Consider the following 15,485-nt stretch of genomic DNA (forward strand, 5'->3'; position numbering starts at 1 on the left):
CTTCAGCAAAAGCACCAGGAATGACCATCCGTACCAGCAAATAGCTAAAAAGCTGGCAGCTGTACAAGACAGGGATCAGTGCAGGGAGTGTATTAAGAGGCTGAAGAGAAAGTACCGGAAGATCAGGGTTAAGAACCGCACTCACCAGTGGCCCAACAGCAAGCTCATTTTAGGATGACTTTTACTGGATTCTGGGCACTGTGCCCAGCATGGAGCCAACTGTGCTTCATGACCACCTGGTCAGCTGGGATGGTGCCCTGTTGGCATGGGGACTGATGGGAACCAGCAGCAGGATCCCAGCGAGAAGCATGAAGTGACTTTTATTGAAACCAGTCAGAGCAGGCTGTGGATCACGATCAATAGCAAATTCTTGGTCCCTATTCAGAAGAGCTGTTTGATTTCCCCACCCCTGGAACAGCCTGTTGCTGAGTCTTCAGCAAACCCAGTGGAAACAGAAGCTGCCGCAGAGCCCGGTAAGTGTCTGACTCAAATTTACAGTTTATTATTAAAGTAATGGGAGGGATTTCTGCTCTGAGTAGCAATGCAAAAATTATGAGCCCCAGCTACCAGCATGTGACCTCTAATGATGGATTGTATCACAGCACCTTGGCGTCCCCCCTTCTCCTGCCCCCCACAACACTGAGTTCAAAATGGTGACTTGGAATTTCAAACATTCATAAACAGCTGTAAAGATTATTTTAACTGTAAAGTGTAAATAATAGTCTGCTAGGGTCATTCTTGTTTTCCTTTCAATAATAAGACATTTGCCACTCTGTAATCACTCCTCCTGGGTCTATGGAGCATCTTGTAAACAGTGAACTGAGTGTGCATGTGTTTGGGAAACAGTATTCTATCTCCAAATCTAGTCCATTTCAATTACAAGTACTCCGTGCAGTCTGAATTGTGTCCCCAAAGTACGAATGGGGTGTCAGATTTTTCCCTGAACTATGCTGGGTGCGGGTGGAGGAAAGTCATAGATGTCAGCGTGTTTGCATGCAGCAAAACAAGGTAAGCCATGTGTGAGCTAATGCAGCATCATGTTAATTCCCTCAGGGATTCTGACCCAATCCTTGTAGCTGACAGCTGCAAACTTTTCCTGAAGCAGGAACTCCAGATAGTCACATTGGAGGGAAGGGCATATTTTCCAGGCCCCCTTGTGTAGCTGACTAGTCCATTCCACTCACAAATGTGCTGTTCGGTTACTGTACGTTTGAATACTTCAGCTGTATGCACTGCAAGCTTCCCTCCAGCAGCCTGGAATAAAATCTTCCTTTGCCAATAGGGCACCACAAGAACAGTTTTGTCTTCCAAAATGTGAAAGGCCTGAAATGACAGAAAAAGCCTTTTGCAGCAAGGGCACTAAACACACCCATTCCCCACCTCCCCCCCATATGGCAATTACTTATGAGATTATTATGAAACAGAAAAAAGGTTATAATTTTAAACTTACCATTGTCTCTGCACTTCTGTAACTGCGATTAACAAGGCTGTTGTCAGAGGTCCATTCAGGGGGAATGGCTCACCTCTGGCTTCACAAAGGTTATGAAGAGTGCAGCAAGCCACAGTAATGTAGAGAGCATTGATGACACTGGCATCCAAATGGGTCTGTAGACACGTCCAACATGATTTTATCTGCCAAAAGCACATTCAACAACATTCTACACCTGTTGAGTGTAGTTAAACCTTCCTTTGCTAAAGCAAAAGAGGGTATGCAGGGTCCCCCAGAATAACAGTGGGGACAATAACACCATTTATGTCAATGTCATTGGGTGGGAATAGTGTCCCAGCCTATCGATGCTGAATGTAGATTCCCGAGCAGCAAAAAACTCAGGCAGCAAGAATTTTTCCAGTTCAGCCCACGTTGACATTCATACTGTGGTCCACAAGTGCCTGCATAACAATGAAGTAGTACCTTCGATGGTTTATGTACTCGTGCTCTTGAGGAGGGCAAACTATGAGTCCCATCAGCGGGCCTGGCCCAGTTAGGAAACCCCATTCTCTCAAAGCCAGCATTTTCCTCCGGAATATCTGTAATGTCTGCCACCGTGAGGTTAACCACATGCCTGATTGCCACCACCAGTTTACGCACAGTCAACTTTCCTACCCCAAACTGGTTGGCAATAGACCTGTAGCAGTCTGGGGGAAACCAGCTTCCAGACAGTTATAGCAACCCTCTTCTGGACCTGCAAGGGTGTCGCTTTATGCTAGAGGGTGGGGGTAAGTTGCTCACAAAGCTCCAGAAATGTGGCTTGCTTTATGCAAAAGTTCTGGACCCACTGCTGGTCATCCCAGGTCTGTATGACAATGTGGTCCCACCAGTCTGTTTGTGGCCCTGCATCAGATGTGGCAGTCTACATAGGGGGCATCAGTCGCTTTGCCAATTATATTGAGCAGCATCTGCTACTGTGAGTCTGCAATTGCAGGGTACTCCTCTCTCTTCTGCCTCCTCCTCCTCCTGCAGCTCCATTAGGAAATCCATCAGATACTTTTGGTGGGACAGAACCCCAAGTTCAAGCATGGGTCAGCAAAGTCTTCATGTAGGGTTAAAAAACAATGTAGATGCTTAAGCCCAGGGTTCCCTAACGTGGGTAAGCTGACTTAGGTCCCACTAACCCTGGGCTTACATTGCAGTGCTGCCAAGTGTCTGATTTCAGCCTATGTTCATCTGGCTCCACTCTGTTCAATTTCAGTTTGTTTGTTACAAAAATTTGCTCAAAGCTTTATTACAAAACGCTGTTGATTTCACTGAGGCCCAAATTTCACCCTCCAGATCAACTGGCAACAGACAAATTGAAATTGAACAGACTGGAGTAATCATAAACTGAAATCAGACCTTTGACTCCAGCTGCGGCATTGGATTGAGGCCCTGATTTGGCCAAAAAGGCTGGGGCCAGTCTGGCCCTCTGTGATTGGCTGGTCATTGCTGAACTCTCCAAAGGCTTTCCCAGCATGCTCTTCTGGTAACTGGTCCTTTAAATCTAGGTGAGACAAACAGCTGTAACCCTAAGGGAACCATTTTGATTCCAACTACTGAAGGCATAACTGAAATTACAGGAGGTAGCTCCCTAGGGAATACGCACAATTCTGGTCTATTTGACACCATACACAGGTGTTGCCCTTGATTGGTTCTCATTAATCTGGTTGAACAATATGCAAGCCAAAAATGCTCCAATTCCTAGTTTGTGTTTAGCACTCCTATTGATATGCAACAGCACATCAAGCCAGCGATCAAACACACAAATGCAGACTGGATATCACAAGCATTTCAGAGTAGGAGTCCGGTGAGTTTGACATAATTCTGTTTCTTTCTTGTATAATATCATGCTTCTGTAATAAAGATCTAGATAATTTTTGGGGAACAGCTGCTTCCTCTGCTTAAAGTTTACTACTATTGCATTTTTGTTTTTAAGAAGGTACCACTAGTCCTGAAATATCACGGTAGTGTGGTCTAGAGGAATGAACACCAGGTTGGGAGTTGAGTCCTCTTGAGCATTGATCGACTGTTACCACTGACTTGCTGTATGGCCTCAGTTTCTCCTGTAAAATGGAAATAAAAATATTCCCCCACGTATTACACAGGGATGTTATGAGAACTAGTTAATGTCATCTGTATCTTATTATTTATTAATCTATGGTCCCTAATCATGGACCAGAACTCCATTGTACAAGCATAGAATAAAAAGACAATCTATGCCCCATGGAGTTTAAAGTCTAAGAACAAGAGACAACAGATTGCTATAGACAGAGAGGGGAATACAAGTAAACAATGAGACAATATTGTTCGTGATAACAAGTGAGTTCCAAATCTAGTACACTATTTCAATTCTGTCTTTGCTAAGAGAGTGTGATTTCAGTAAAAGTAAGTTAGATAAATTCTAATTCAGGCAGTTATGAGATACTCATGTTGTCTGGCTCATCCACCAGCAAATTCGATGTGTCCTTTCATGTCATCCACTTATGAAAGAGTAAGTGCTTGGGTCACTTCATATAATTCCATCTCATCTCCTAAAGACTGCAATATTAGAGAAAGAGTTACTCCATCCACAGATTCCTAATGCACCTATATTAATGGCATATAGGCCACAAAGGGTAAAGGAGAACAATGAATGGCATGGTACCTCGGTGATGGGTACACTACAAAATTCCTTAAGACAGATCGTTTTGGGTATAGCTGTCTGGATACTTTTAAAATAGTGTAAGGCTCAAAAGAATTGATACTGGTTGTAGGAGAATAAATACTAAATGTGTCAACTTTTAATGCCATCTCTCAGTGACTTGTAATGAATGCTTGAAGGTGCATTGAGTTAGAAAGGCTTAAAACAAGTGATTAGGGGCAGTTTCACTATAGGAAGCAATAGCTAAAAGATGGCTTCTCCGATTATTTTGGTGTTAAATTTCCCTAAACATCTTTATAAATGAATGAAATATCTTTTGGTGGAGGATGAGTGTTGATAAACTTTGGAAGTAGTGAGTTTTAAGGAAAGGTCTGGTTCGTGGCACAGTAGCCGGGTGGCTGGTCCATGCATAAGGCGCAGCATGGAAGAAGACACAAAGAGAGAACTAGAGGTACAGAAGAGGGAGCTAGAGGAAAGGCTAACCAGTGGGCAGGTATGACTTTCTCATCAACAGCTAGTCTATTGAAAAAGAGTAAACATCAACGAAGAAAAACAATGTTTAGGAGAAGGGGGATGAAATTAAAGAAAGGAAAATTTAGGTAGAACAACAGAGAACATTCATTAATGGTGAAATTGATCATGGAAATGCTGGAAATACCTTCTCATGGGACATTGAGAACTGAACTAGACATTAGAAAACATTATTACTTGTAGTGTATTCTACAGTCTTTTAGTAGCTGTGACTAGATATCCCTAATAGTGTATAATTCTATTTTTTTATTCAGGAAGATACTTCATTAGCTTTTCTTCTTAAAAACATTCAGTAAAGGCAACAATTGAGTTGTGTTTGAGCGTGGGAAGTACTAGCTTTGACACTGGGTCAAAATTTCAAAAGCACCTAAGTTATTTAGAAGCCTAAATCCCAATGAAAGTCAATGGGACTTAGAATCCTAGGAGATGTAGGTGCTTTTGAATATTTAACTCTTGTGACTCTCACCCTGCTCAAGATAGTTTGTCACTAGTTTTACACACACTCTGCCATATTATTACTTACTTTCTGAATCACCTTCCATTGGTACATGATAAACATATCCCACTTGACACCCATGTACCCCTATTGATCTGAGTAGTTAGCCAGTATTTGGGGTCTTGTGGGTTGTTTCTGTTAGGAGGAGAAATTGACAGTGGGGCCAGCTGTTTGTTGCAATCCCATTTATTTACAAATATATATGAAATCCTGTTTCCCTGAACACAGTAGGAATCAAACAGCCGGAGACATTTTCTTTGCTCACAGTGCCAAGCCACTTTCCAGCCGGCACTCTACTCAGAAGCTCTCAGCTTTTTCTCAGGGTCATGCTACAAGTGCTTTTCTGGGGCTCTCTCACTGCCTTCTCTCTCTCACACACAGTTGCAGCAAATAATATCCGGCTCCCTGCATTTACATTCAGACCCCAAAGGACAACCCCCTCAGACCACATGACTCAATTCCTGCTACAACCTTGCAGGTGGCCTGTGTTTTGGGCAGCGGGTCCTAGTGTTTCAGCTGTCTGTTCCATAAAGGAACTTAATTGCTTTTTACGTTTATCCTGAATGAAGAGTGGCTGTTACACCTAACGGCCTAACCCTCAGCATAACAATATAGATGTTTAGTACAGTTAAGTCTCAGCGTGAGGTTCACTACTAGTTCATTCCTCCTTTTATTGGTAAGAAGTAAAAGAAAGTGAACAAGCATATTAAAAGAACCATTCTGGATCCTTCAGTAGTGGTTAGCACGTACAGTAGGCAATGTTGATTCTTACTGGCATGTGCTGACTAAAACACCTGTATCCTAAATCCTTTTCACCCCACAATAAAAGCACGGTGCCAGTATTTAAGTATGAGTTCCATATAATTACAAAGTGGCCTAGCACTGATCCTGTTTAATATCTATACCAGTGACTTCCTTTGACCATCTTAATGGAAATTTGCCTAGCACAGGATTTACTTACCATAGAACAAATCCTAACCATGGACTTTAAAACCATATTTCTTACACTAGCAGCTAAAACCAAACCACACCAAGACTGTTGTCAGCATTTAATTTAAACAATCAAAAAGCTAGGGTGGAACTGTACGTGGACTTCTGTGGCCAGCAGGTAAGACACAATCCCACCCTGAAATATTTTGGGGTGACATTAGACTGAAGCCTCACACGTGAAAAATATCCACAACAAAATAAAGATGTGTGTAAACCTCATCCAGAAGCTGGCAGGAATGACCTGGACAGCAGATGCAAAAACTTTATGGTCCTCTTCACTGGCACTTGTTTACTCTACCACAAAATACTGCTCACATGTCTGGACACACCTCTCCCACACATCACTCACTGATTCTCAACTTAACACTGCTATGTGGCTAGATATGGACACAGTAAAATCAATACATGACTGTGGCTTCCCATACTCGCGCACATCCATCCACCCTAAATTTGTTGTTGCAGCATGAGAATTCTTCAAGAGTCCCATAATATTCAAAGGAACAAGGATCTCCCAAGACATGAAGACCTAAATTGCCAGTCAACCCTATTAAACCTTTTGGGCTTGCAGTGCAAGAGCTTGAAGACTTGGGGTTTTCAGTGGTGAGCAAGGTGGAGGGAAGGCAACATCCTGAACAAACAACTCCTCAAGGACCAAAGAACCTAGTGGCTTTTCCCTCCCATGGAAACTATGGTCCATTTCCCTCCCATGGAAACTATGGTCCATCATAGGGCAGATGCACATACCTCCTCCATAAAGGGTACTGAGACACAATCCAATTTGTGACTGCGGAAAGAGATTTGAAACTATGGAACATCTTGTAAATCAAACAGTGTTCCAAGTAATCATGTCCTGGTCATATCTCTGCCATCCATTCTGTAAGTCCCGAAGCAGTCAATTGGATTGCCATCATAGACTTGAACATATAACATTGCTGGTGTTAAGTGTTACGAAAGAAGTGGCTTTTTCCCCAGTAAAAGTATATGGCCAATTCTAACAAAAGAATATATAAATTGATTATTAAGAGCTTAAAAGCTTTGGAAGGATTCATTTCTGGGCAACCATTTTCCTATATAAAAATCACTCAAACAGAACTAGGGCAGAGTAGCTTAGTTCTAGGCAGTTATTAAGATAGGCACCATTGTAAATGCCATAGTTAAGGCTGTATACTGACTTCCATTATAATGCCCTGTTTTCATCTGCCTGCAATGTTCTCATTTAGTTTGCTTTGGAGTTGAAACATTCCATGCTTTGTTTGAGTGCAAAAGCTCCTCGGAAAGGATGAAGTAAAGTCATTCAGCAGCTTTTTAGTTACCTAAGTGAGTAATTTATGTACTAATGCTTTTATAAAAAATTGAGGGTTTTGCACATGCATTAGTCCAAATGCTAAATCATTAAATATGGCTAGGTTTTAGGAATAATCTAGATAATAGGAATAATCAAGTAAATCTCTTAAATATGAAGATCTGAGTAAGGCTACAATTTTGTCACAGACATCAAGGTGGTCACAAAAACTGTGAATTTTAATAAAGTCAGTAAAATACTCCCAAACTCAGTAGCGTTGTGACCTAATGCCACACCACCATTCAGGTTTGCTATGTCCACCCCTCCGTAGATGGAGATGGAGGAGCGGGAGACAAATTTGTGCAGTGTTGCAACCCCATGTGCTATGTTGCAATGCAAATCCAATTTGGTCCTCAGCCCCCTCCATTTCCATCACAGGAGGAGCATACAGGCCAACCTGAGTGGTGCTGTGATCCCATGTGCTGGGTCATAATGCCCAGAGCAGGGAGCCAGGTCCAACTCCAGGGGACAAGAGCCAATACTGTAGGGTGAGCTCGTTCTCAAACACTGTATGCCCCTATGATTATCAATGGTTCACAATCATGCTGAAAGGGCATAATGAGTGGGGTCCTGCAGGGATCAGTTCTGGGTCCGGTTCTGTTCAATATCTTCATCAATGATGTAGATAATGGCACAGAGTACACTTATAAAGATTGCAGACAATACCAAGGTGGAAGGGGTTGCAAGTATTTTGGAGATAGGATTATAATTCAAAATGATCTGGACAAACTGGAGAAATGTTATGAAGTAAATAGAATGAAATTCTAAGGACAAATGCAAAGTACTCCACTGAGGAAGAAACAATTAGTTGCACACACACAAAATGGGAAATCACTGCCTAGGAAGGAGTACTACAGAAAAGGATCTGAGGGTCATAGTGGACCACAAGCTAAATGAGAGGCAACAGTGTAACAATGTTGCAAAAAAAAGCTACCATCATTCTGGGATGTATTAGCAGGAGTGTTGTAAGCAAGACATGAGAAGTAATTCTTCTGCTCTACTCCGTGCTGATTAGGCCTCAACTGGAGTATTGTGTCCAGTTCTGGGCACCACATTTCAAGAAAGATGTGGACAAATTGGAGAAAGTCCAGAGAACAGCAACTTAAATGATTAAAGGTGTAGAAAACATGACCTATGAGGGAAGATTGAAAAAAATTGGGTTTGTTTAGTCTGGAGAAGAGAAGACAAAGGGCACATGATAAGTTTTCAAGTATATAAAAGGTTGTTACAAGGAGGAGGGAGGAGAATTGTTCTTAACCTCTGAGGATAGGACAAAAAGCAATGCGCTTAAATTGCAGCAAGGGAGCTTTAGGTTGGATGTTAGGAAAAACTTCCTAACTGTCAGGGTGGTTAAGCACTGGAATAAGTTGCCTAGGGAGGTTGTGGAATCTCCATCATTGAAGATTTTTAAGAGCAGGCTGGACAAACACCTGTCAAGGATGGTCTAGATAATACTTAGTCCTGCGATGAGTGCAGGGGAATGGACTAGATGACCACTCAAGGTCCATTCCAGTTCTATGATTCCATACCGCCCCCCCCCCCCACTCCTCCGCTTTCCCTGACAAAGATTTCATAGCAGGGAAAATGGCTATTAAAAATGTCCATGACAAAATTATAGCCCTACTCATGAGCCATTAAAAAAGGGATTTGGGCAGATAACATGCACAGAGAGTTACTAAGCACTGGTCTACACTGGGAACTTACATTGGCATAGCTACGTCTCCCAGGTAAGTGAAAAATTCACACCCCCGCAAGACGTAGCTATGCCAACCTAACCCCCGGTGAAGACCGTGCTAGGTCAATGGAAGAATTCTTCCGCCAAACTAGCTACCATTTCTCGGGGAGGTGGATGACCTATGCGAAAATCCTTCCAGTCAGCATAGGTAATGTTTACTCTGAAGCACTACAGCCATATAGCTGCAGCAACAGTTTAAGTGAAGACACTGTAAATTTCCTATTAAAGTTATGCAACTCTATAGAGCCACAGTTACTGCCAAATAAATGTGTAACTAGCGAGTGATTGCATTTAAAATAGATTTTGGCAAACAATTTCCCAAATCTATCAAAAACTAAGGTCTATAAAAAAAAAAAAAAAAGCAAAATGCAAAACAAATTAAACTACAACATGCAATTTTAAGGAAGCCAAGTAATGCAAATGTTAAGGCAATGTTTAGTAACATTTTTGCTTACTAGTCAAACTGTTAAACATTAACCTGAATATGCTGTGTTGTGAGAGTTGATTGTTTGCAGTGTTGTATTGTGCCCAGGACATGATAGAGAGAAGGTGGGTGAGGTAATATCTTTTATTGGACCAACTTCTGTTGGTAGATGAGACAAGCTTTTGAGCTTTTCAGAGCTCTTCTTCAGATTTGGAAAAGGTACCCAGATTGTCAACTAAATACAAGGTGGGACAGATGAAGCATAAGGGGTTAACACATGTTGCAAGAAACCACTTAACATGAAGGGGTAATTTACACTTCAGCATCATAGGACAAAGAAGGGTTAGTAGGTTACAAATTGTTGGAATGAGGCATAAAACCAGCAAGTCTGTCGAGACCTTCTCTCTCAGAGGGCAGGTCTCACTTAAAAACCTGCACCACTGCAGCGCTTTAGTAAAGCTTCTCCTTGGCCAGTGGGAGCCCACATAGTGCTGTCTACACCGGGGGTTAGATCAGTATAACTGCATCTCTCAGGGGTATGGATTTTTCACACCCGATTGATGTAGTTATACCAATGTAAGTTTATAGTGTAGACCTGGCCTGAGTTGAGTCTCAGTGGCATTAACTTTTTTGCATTTCCTGACTTGTTTATATTTACATTAACATTGCATTTATTATGCTTTAATAAGGCTTTATAATTAAAAATTTAAGTGAACTGGTCAGGACTCTAATATTTGGACCCTTAAATTGAATAGCATCATCTTACTGTATGCAAGTCAACCAAACATTGGCCTATCCTATCAACTCATTTTTCCCCACCCAGTTGCCACATACTGAAGCAGGTGATCTTTTGAGTTAAAGAATAATCGAAACAAGTTCAGAGTGTGTTAACTGCTTGAAAAGTCATTTACCATGCAGGTCAGAAGAGCAATGTACTTTTACAGTGGGTGGGTAGTTAGGAAATAGAATTGTGCCCCACCTTGAAGCTTCCTCTTTTTGGTCTTTACGACCAGACCACCTCAGGAATTCTGACTTGGATTGAACACTGCTCCCTCTGGAACTTAGTATTATAGGAGTCAGCAAGAACCATTCATTCTTAGCAATGAAAGGGGATTCTTCCCTCCTCTCCTGTTGCCAATCCTGGTCTAATTCACTCTTGTCATGCTAGAATAGTTTTTGTTCAAGAAATGAGTAACTCATTAACATTAGCGATGGACACGAATGGAAAGAATTACCTTAACCCTGACGATACAGGACTACATTTTTCTCTGTTTTATGCAGTTTTTTTTTTTTAAATGGTCTAAGCAACAAGTACTCCTCCACTTCCTTTGCTGGGGCTGCACCATGCGTGTTCACCCAGTACTGTTCCTTATTACGCCGAAGTACATCTTTGCCCTCTTCAGATACTTGTATATAGCAAGGTTTCTCCCCTCATTCCATTTAGTAATATAGCTAAGCTAGACTGTGTTCTTTTACGTCAGTCCGTCACTTCTTCCATCCCTTTAATCATTTGTGTTTTACTTCAATTTTCACTAGTTTGCCAACATTTTTCTGGTATTGAGGTGCCTTGAATTAGTTCTGCTGAATACTGCAGCTGGAGATTGGCTATGATAGTCCTGCTCTGCCTTACACGCTCTTGCAACTCCAGTTGGAAGAATCACTCAGCTTCATTAAATCTCCTCTTTCCAATCCTAAAACAATGTTTAGCTGGGTGTATTAATGTATGTTCTTAGGGTAGACTTTAGTATTACATTAATTAATTCAGTAGTTATTTGATAGTAGCTATAGTGCACACAAAGCTTCCAGTTTGGATGGGATCCAAAGCCCATTGGAGTCTTTCTATTAAGTTCAATGAGCTTTGTAGGACCTAATCCTGCACACTCTGGCAACTAGTCCTCACTGAAGTTGATGGAGTTGCTTGCATGAGTAAAGACTACTCATAGGAGTAGCAGTTAAGACCTACATCGTTTTCAAAAAGGATTAATAAATTAAACATCATTAGAAAGTGTTTTATTCATATCTTACAAAACAAGCTCCACAACATGAACTACACTAGATATAATCAAGTTATTTCAGAATTAAACTGTGTTTTCTAAAAACAGCATCACTACATGATAAAACTTGTTTTACAACTAACTCAAGTCTCATCTTTTGCATACAAAATATGCTCTTTACATTGAAATACACATTATTAACAAAGCAGGAACTAGAAGCACATACGCTAAGATTGCTCAGTGAAAAATGCCTCAGCAGGGAATTGTTTTTTCTGCAACAGAACATCTGTTGGCTATGTATTTTCACAGAAACTTAAACTGATGGGAAACTTGCCAGTGACATTCCCTTTGTCAAGGAAAAAAAATCCATAACAAAAGCATGTCCAATGTAGTTCAGATTCTGCTATGAAACAATGTCAGAACATGTCTTTTCCAGAACAGAGAGCTGTATGTTAAAATACAAATACAATTTTATGCAAAAAAGTCATCTGAAGCAAAACATTGCATTTGCAAAAATCAAATTATTCCATTAGTTGCTTCACAGTTTATTTTAAATATTAACTGAGATCATTCATCTCCTGCCAACATCTTCAATCCAATATTTGACTGATCGCTGAACAGAAAATCCTCAGAATCAGACATCTGTATTAAGAGTACGATAAATAGTGCATGTTAAAAATTGTCCAACGGATCTATAAAATATTCTATAGCAATAAAAACAAAGTAACACAAAGCTAATGTTTTCCAAATATAGAACTTAAGCTGTGGAAAAGTTTCAACTCATATCCTGAACTGTCCTTGTTAATACAAGTTAAAAGCTAAACAGCTCCTTATAAAATGTTATAAGGATTTGTTTTTGAAGTTAGTGCAGATTAGCACATTTAGAACTCACTATGAAACAATTTTACTAATCTAGGGCCTGATCCTACAAATCCTTACTGACAAGTATTTCCTATTGACTTTGTAAGAACAAGGCCTACTTGTGAGAATAAAGGTTTGCAGGATCACAACCATAAACAGCTTTGCAATACTAATTGTGCTCTTTATTTTAAATTCTAGTAAATATTACAATATATACAATTTTAGTACAAAATTATGAAAAACTACAATTTTAATAAAACTGAAAATGCACCTTCCAAACATACTTAGTAGTCAGAAGGAAATAAGTGTAATCAAATAACTGTTTGGCACAACAGAAAACACAGTAATATGCTCTTTATTGTTAAGCAACCTAAGGTCCCAATCCTGAAATTGTGTCTGCCTGGAGCACCAGTGAAGTTAATGGGGTCCACCCCACAGACCCTGTTGTAGGAGCAGGGCTTGAATGCCAAATCCTGCTGAGTATTTCCATTGCAGTCAATGGGGCTACTTGCATGAGACAAGCAGTATCTGGCTATAACGGTTATACATTTTTAAGAGTTAAAGCTTGAATTCTCTTCTTTTTAATTTCCTTGGGTACTTTGCTGAAGAGTAAACAATTTACCATTATCCAATAGCACCAAAATATGCTATGCAGGGTCCACAAGTTTTCAAAATTTTATACTACCTTTTATTAATCCCCCACTATTTATTGTCATGTGGGCCATCTCCCATCTTCCAATGAAGGCCCCCTTTGCGATTGGGCTAGGCAGGCTTCCTCTTATTTCTAGCTACTTCTGTGGGTGTCCTGGCTCTTCATTGTGGCCCATGGACCAGGTTGGGAACCATTTTGCTAGAATTCCAAGGCATGTTTTCTATATACGTGTTGATTCAAGTACTGAATGGTTACAAGGACTACCAATGCAAACTCTAGGCCTAAGCATCAGAACAAGAATAGTGAAGGGAAGGATAAAAAAACCTCTAAAAATTCTGTAGGATTTGGAGTGATCATTTTGCCACTGACTTCAAAGGGAGTGGGCTCACACACCAGTTGTTTGTATATTTTCGATCAGCAGGTGGTTGTGATGTGCAACTTCTACTACCCAATATTCAGCCTAATGTATGACAAGTGCTACTACAATTCCAACTGAGAATATCTGGTTAAAAACTAAACAGATTTAATGGCTTCCCCAAAGTTCCGAAAGCCTCAAGAAAAACAACTAGTTTAGGTTATTTGGTATAGCATAGTATCAAATGTTTTCCTTTGTGGAAACAACTACTAGCTTTTCTAAAAGTCTTTAACAGTAACAATTGCATTTTGGTTTAAATACAATTCTCATGCTTCAGTTTGTTAGATTGAACCATAAAGTATGCAGATATCTGACCAAATGACCTATTCAGAATGTATTTTTTCCACACACTACTTTTTGTACAAAAAACTCAGTTTACACAACCTGTACAAGAGCAACAATCAACCAGATTAAATGCTGAATGAATTGTAGTGCAATCCTCAAAATGAAAATAGATATTCAAGTGTATGATTTCAGACGTCTAGGTCTCAGTTTATGCACAAGTATAGTGTAAGTGTAGAATTCTTCTGTTTGCGAAGTGTAAGTTTAAAAAAAGCAATTCTAATAAAAGACTAGTTAATTTTATTACATTAAAATGTATAGTAGCTAAACAAATACATTCTCCAAATATTCTTGAGTTTATTTATGCAGAAAGTTATCAAGGGCCTTATATAAAAGCCCACTGAAGTCAATAGATTTGGATCAAGCCTATAGCCACAAAGTTTCATCTCTGATATTAACTAGTGGCAGGGGGTGAATTATATGGCCTAATAGACTTTTTCTATCTCTAACTTCTGCAATCATAAATACTATACTCAATCAGCCACTGCAAGTTACATACAATAGCCAATGAGTTGTGTAGGTAAGGATGAAAAATAGTCTCATGCTAGACAAATTTGTAGAGCCATGCACTCAAGTTCCAAATTTCTGATTAAATAATGGAGTGAAAGAAACACTCCCACAACTCTTCTTTCTCCAAAGGCCTGATCCAAAGCCCACTGAAGTAAACAAAAGTCTTTCAGTTGACTTCAATAGATTTTTGGATCTTGCTCCAGGACAACAGAAGTTTTTGGATAGACCCCTACATCTGACATTCAGATGAATCCCCCAAAATGTTAAGGAAGTAAATTTTGTACCTATTTCCCACAAAACATTCACTCTTATCTTGTATGTCCATGTTCGCTTGTGTAGTAAAAAAAACAAAACAAAACTAGTCTTGCAACAAGTAGTACAAAATGAAATAAAGTCAAAGTGAATTGCAAAATACAGAGAAAGTTAAGTTATTCACTTTTCTGAAACATGACAAATTCAGGTGTTGTAATACCTAGCACTATCATGGAACTTTGCTAGGATGTTTTATTCAGGTTTTTATTAAAGTGCCCATCCATTAGCCTAGGTGCTTTTACAATGATCAAGATTTAAAATATAAAAAATAGTTAACTCATACAGTGGACGGCATGCACATCTTCAGAGAGTATTTGCCAGTCACAGTATTAATCACAGTTCCACATTGTAGCCACCAATATTCCTCTGCCTATCTTCCCCCACAAACAGTGGAGAAAAAAAAAGATGGCCTTTCAAACAGGTCCAGAAGGTTAAAAAACCCAGGCTCTAGTAGACCAGGAACAAAGACAATTCCACGTTAGCTGCAGTTTATATAGACTAGAATGTGTAACTTTCAAACATATAGGCAACCTAGCAAGACAGTTAAAATACATTTTTTCTTTTTAAAAAAGTAATTAAAATATGGCCTCTAGTTTTCAATTTATGTATTTAATAACCTTTAAGTGGGAATGTCTTGATAGTTTTTAAAATGAAAACTGTCCTCATGCAAAGTTGTCTATTTTCTATTTCTCATTTAACATCTTTTACCAAAGTCTCATTCATTGTGTGTGTGTGTGTGTGTGTGTGTGTGTGTGTGTGTGTGTGT

This window comes from Terrapene carolina, unplaced genomic scaffold, assembly GCF_002925995.2.
Source record: "Terrapene carolina triunguis isolate 2854851 unplaced genomic scaffold, T_m_triunguis-2.0 Scaffold95, whole genome shotgun sequence".
Lineage (NCBI taxonomy): Eukaryota > Metazoa > Chordata > Testudines > Emydidae > Terrapene > Terrapene triunguis.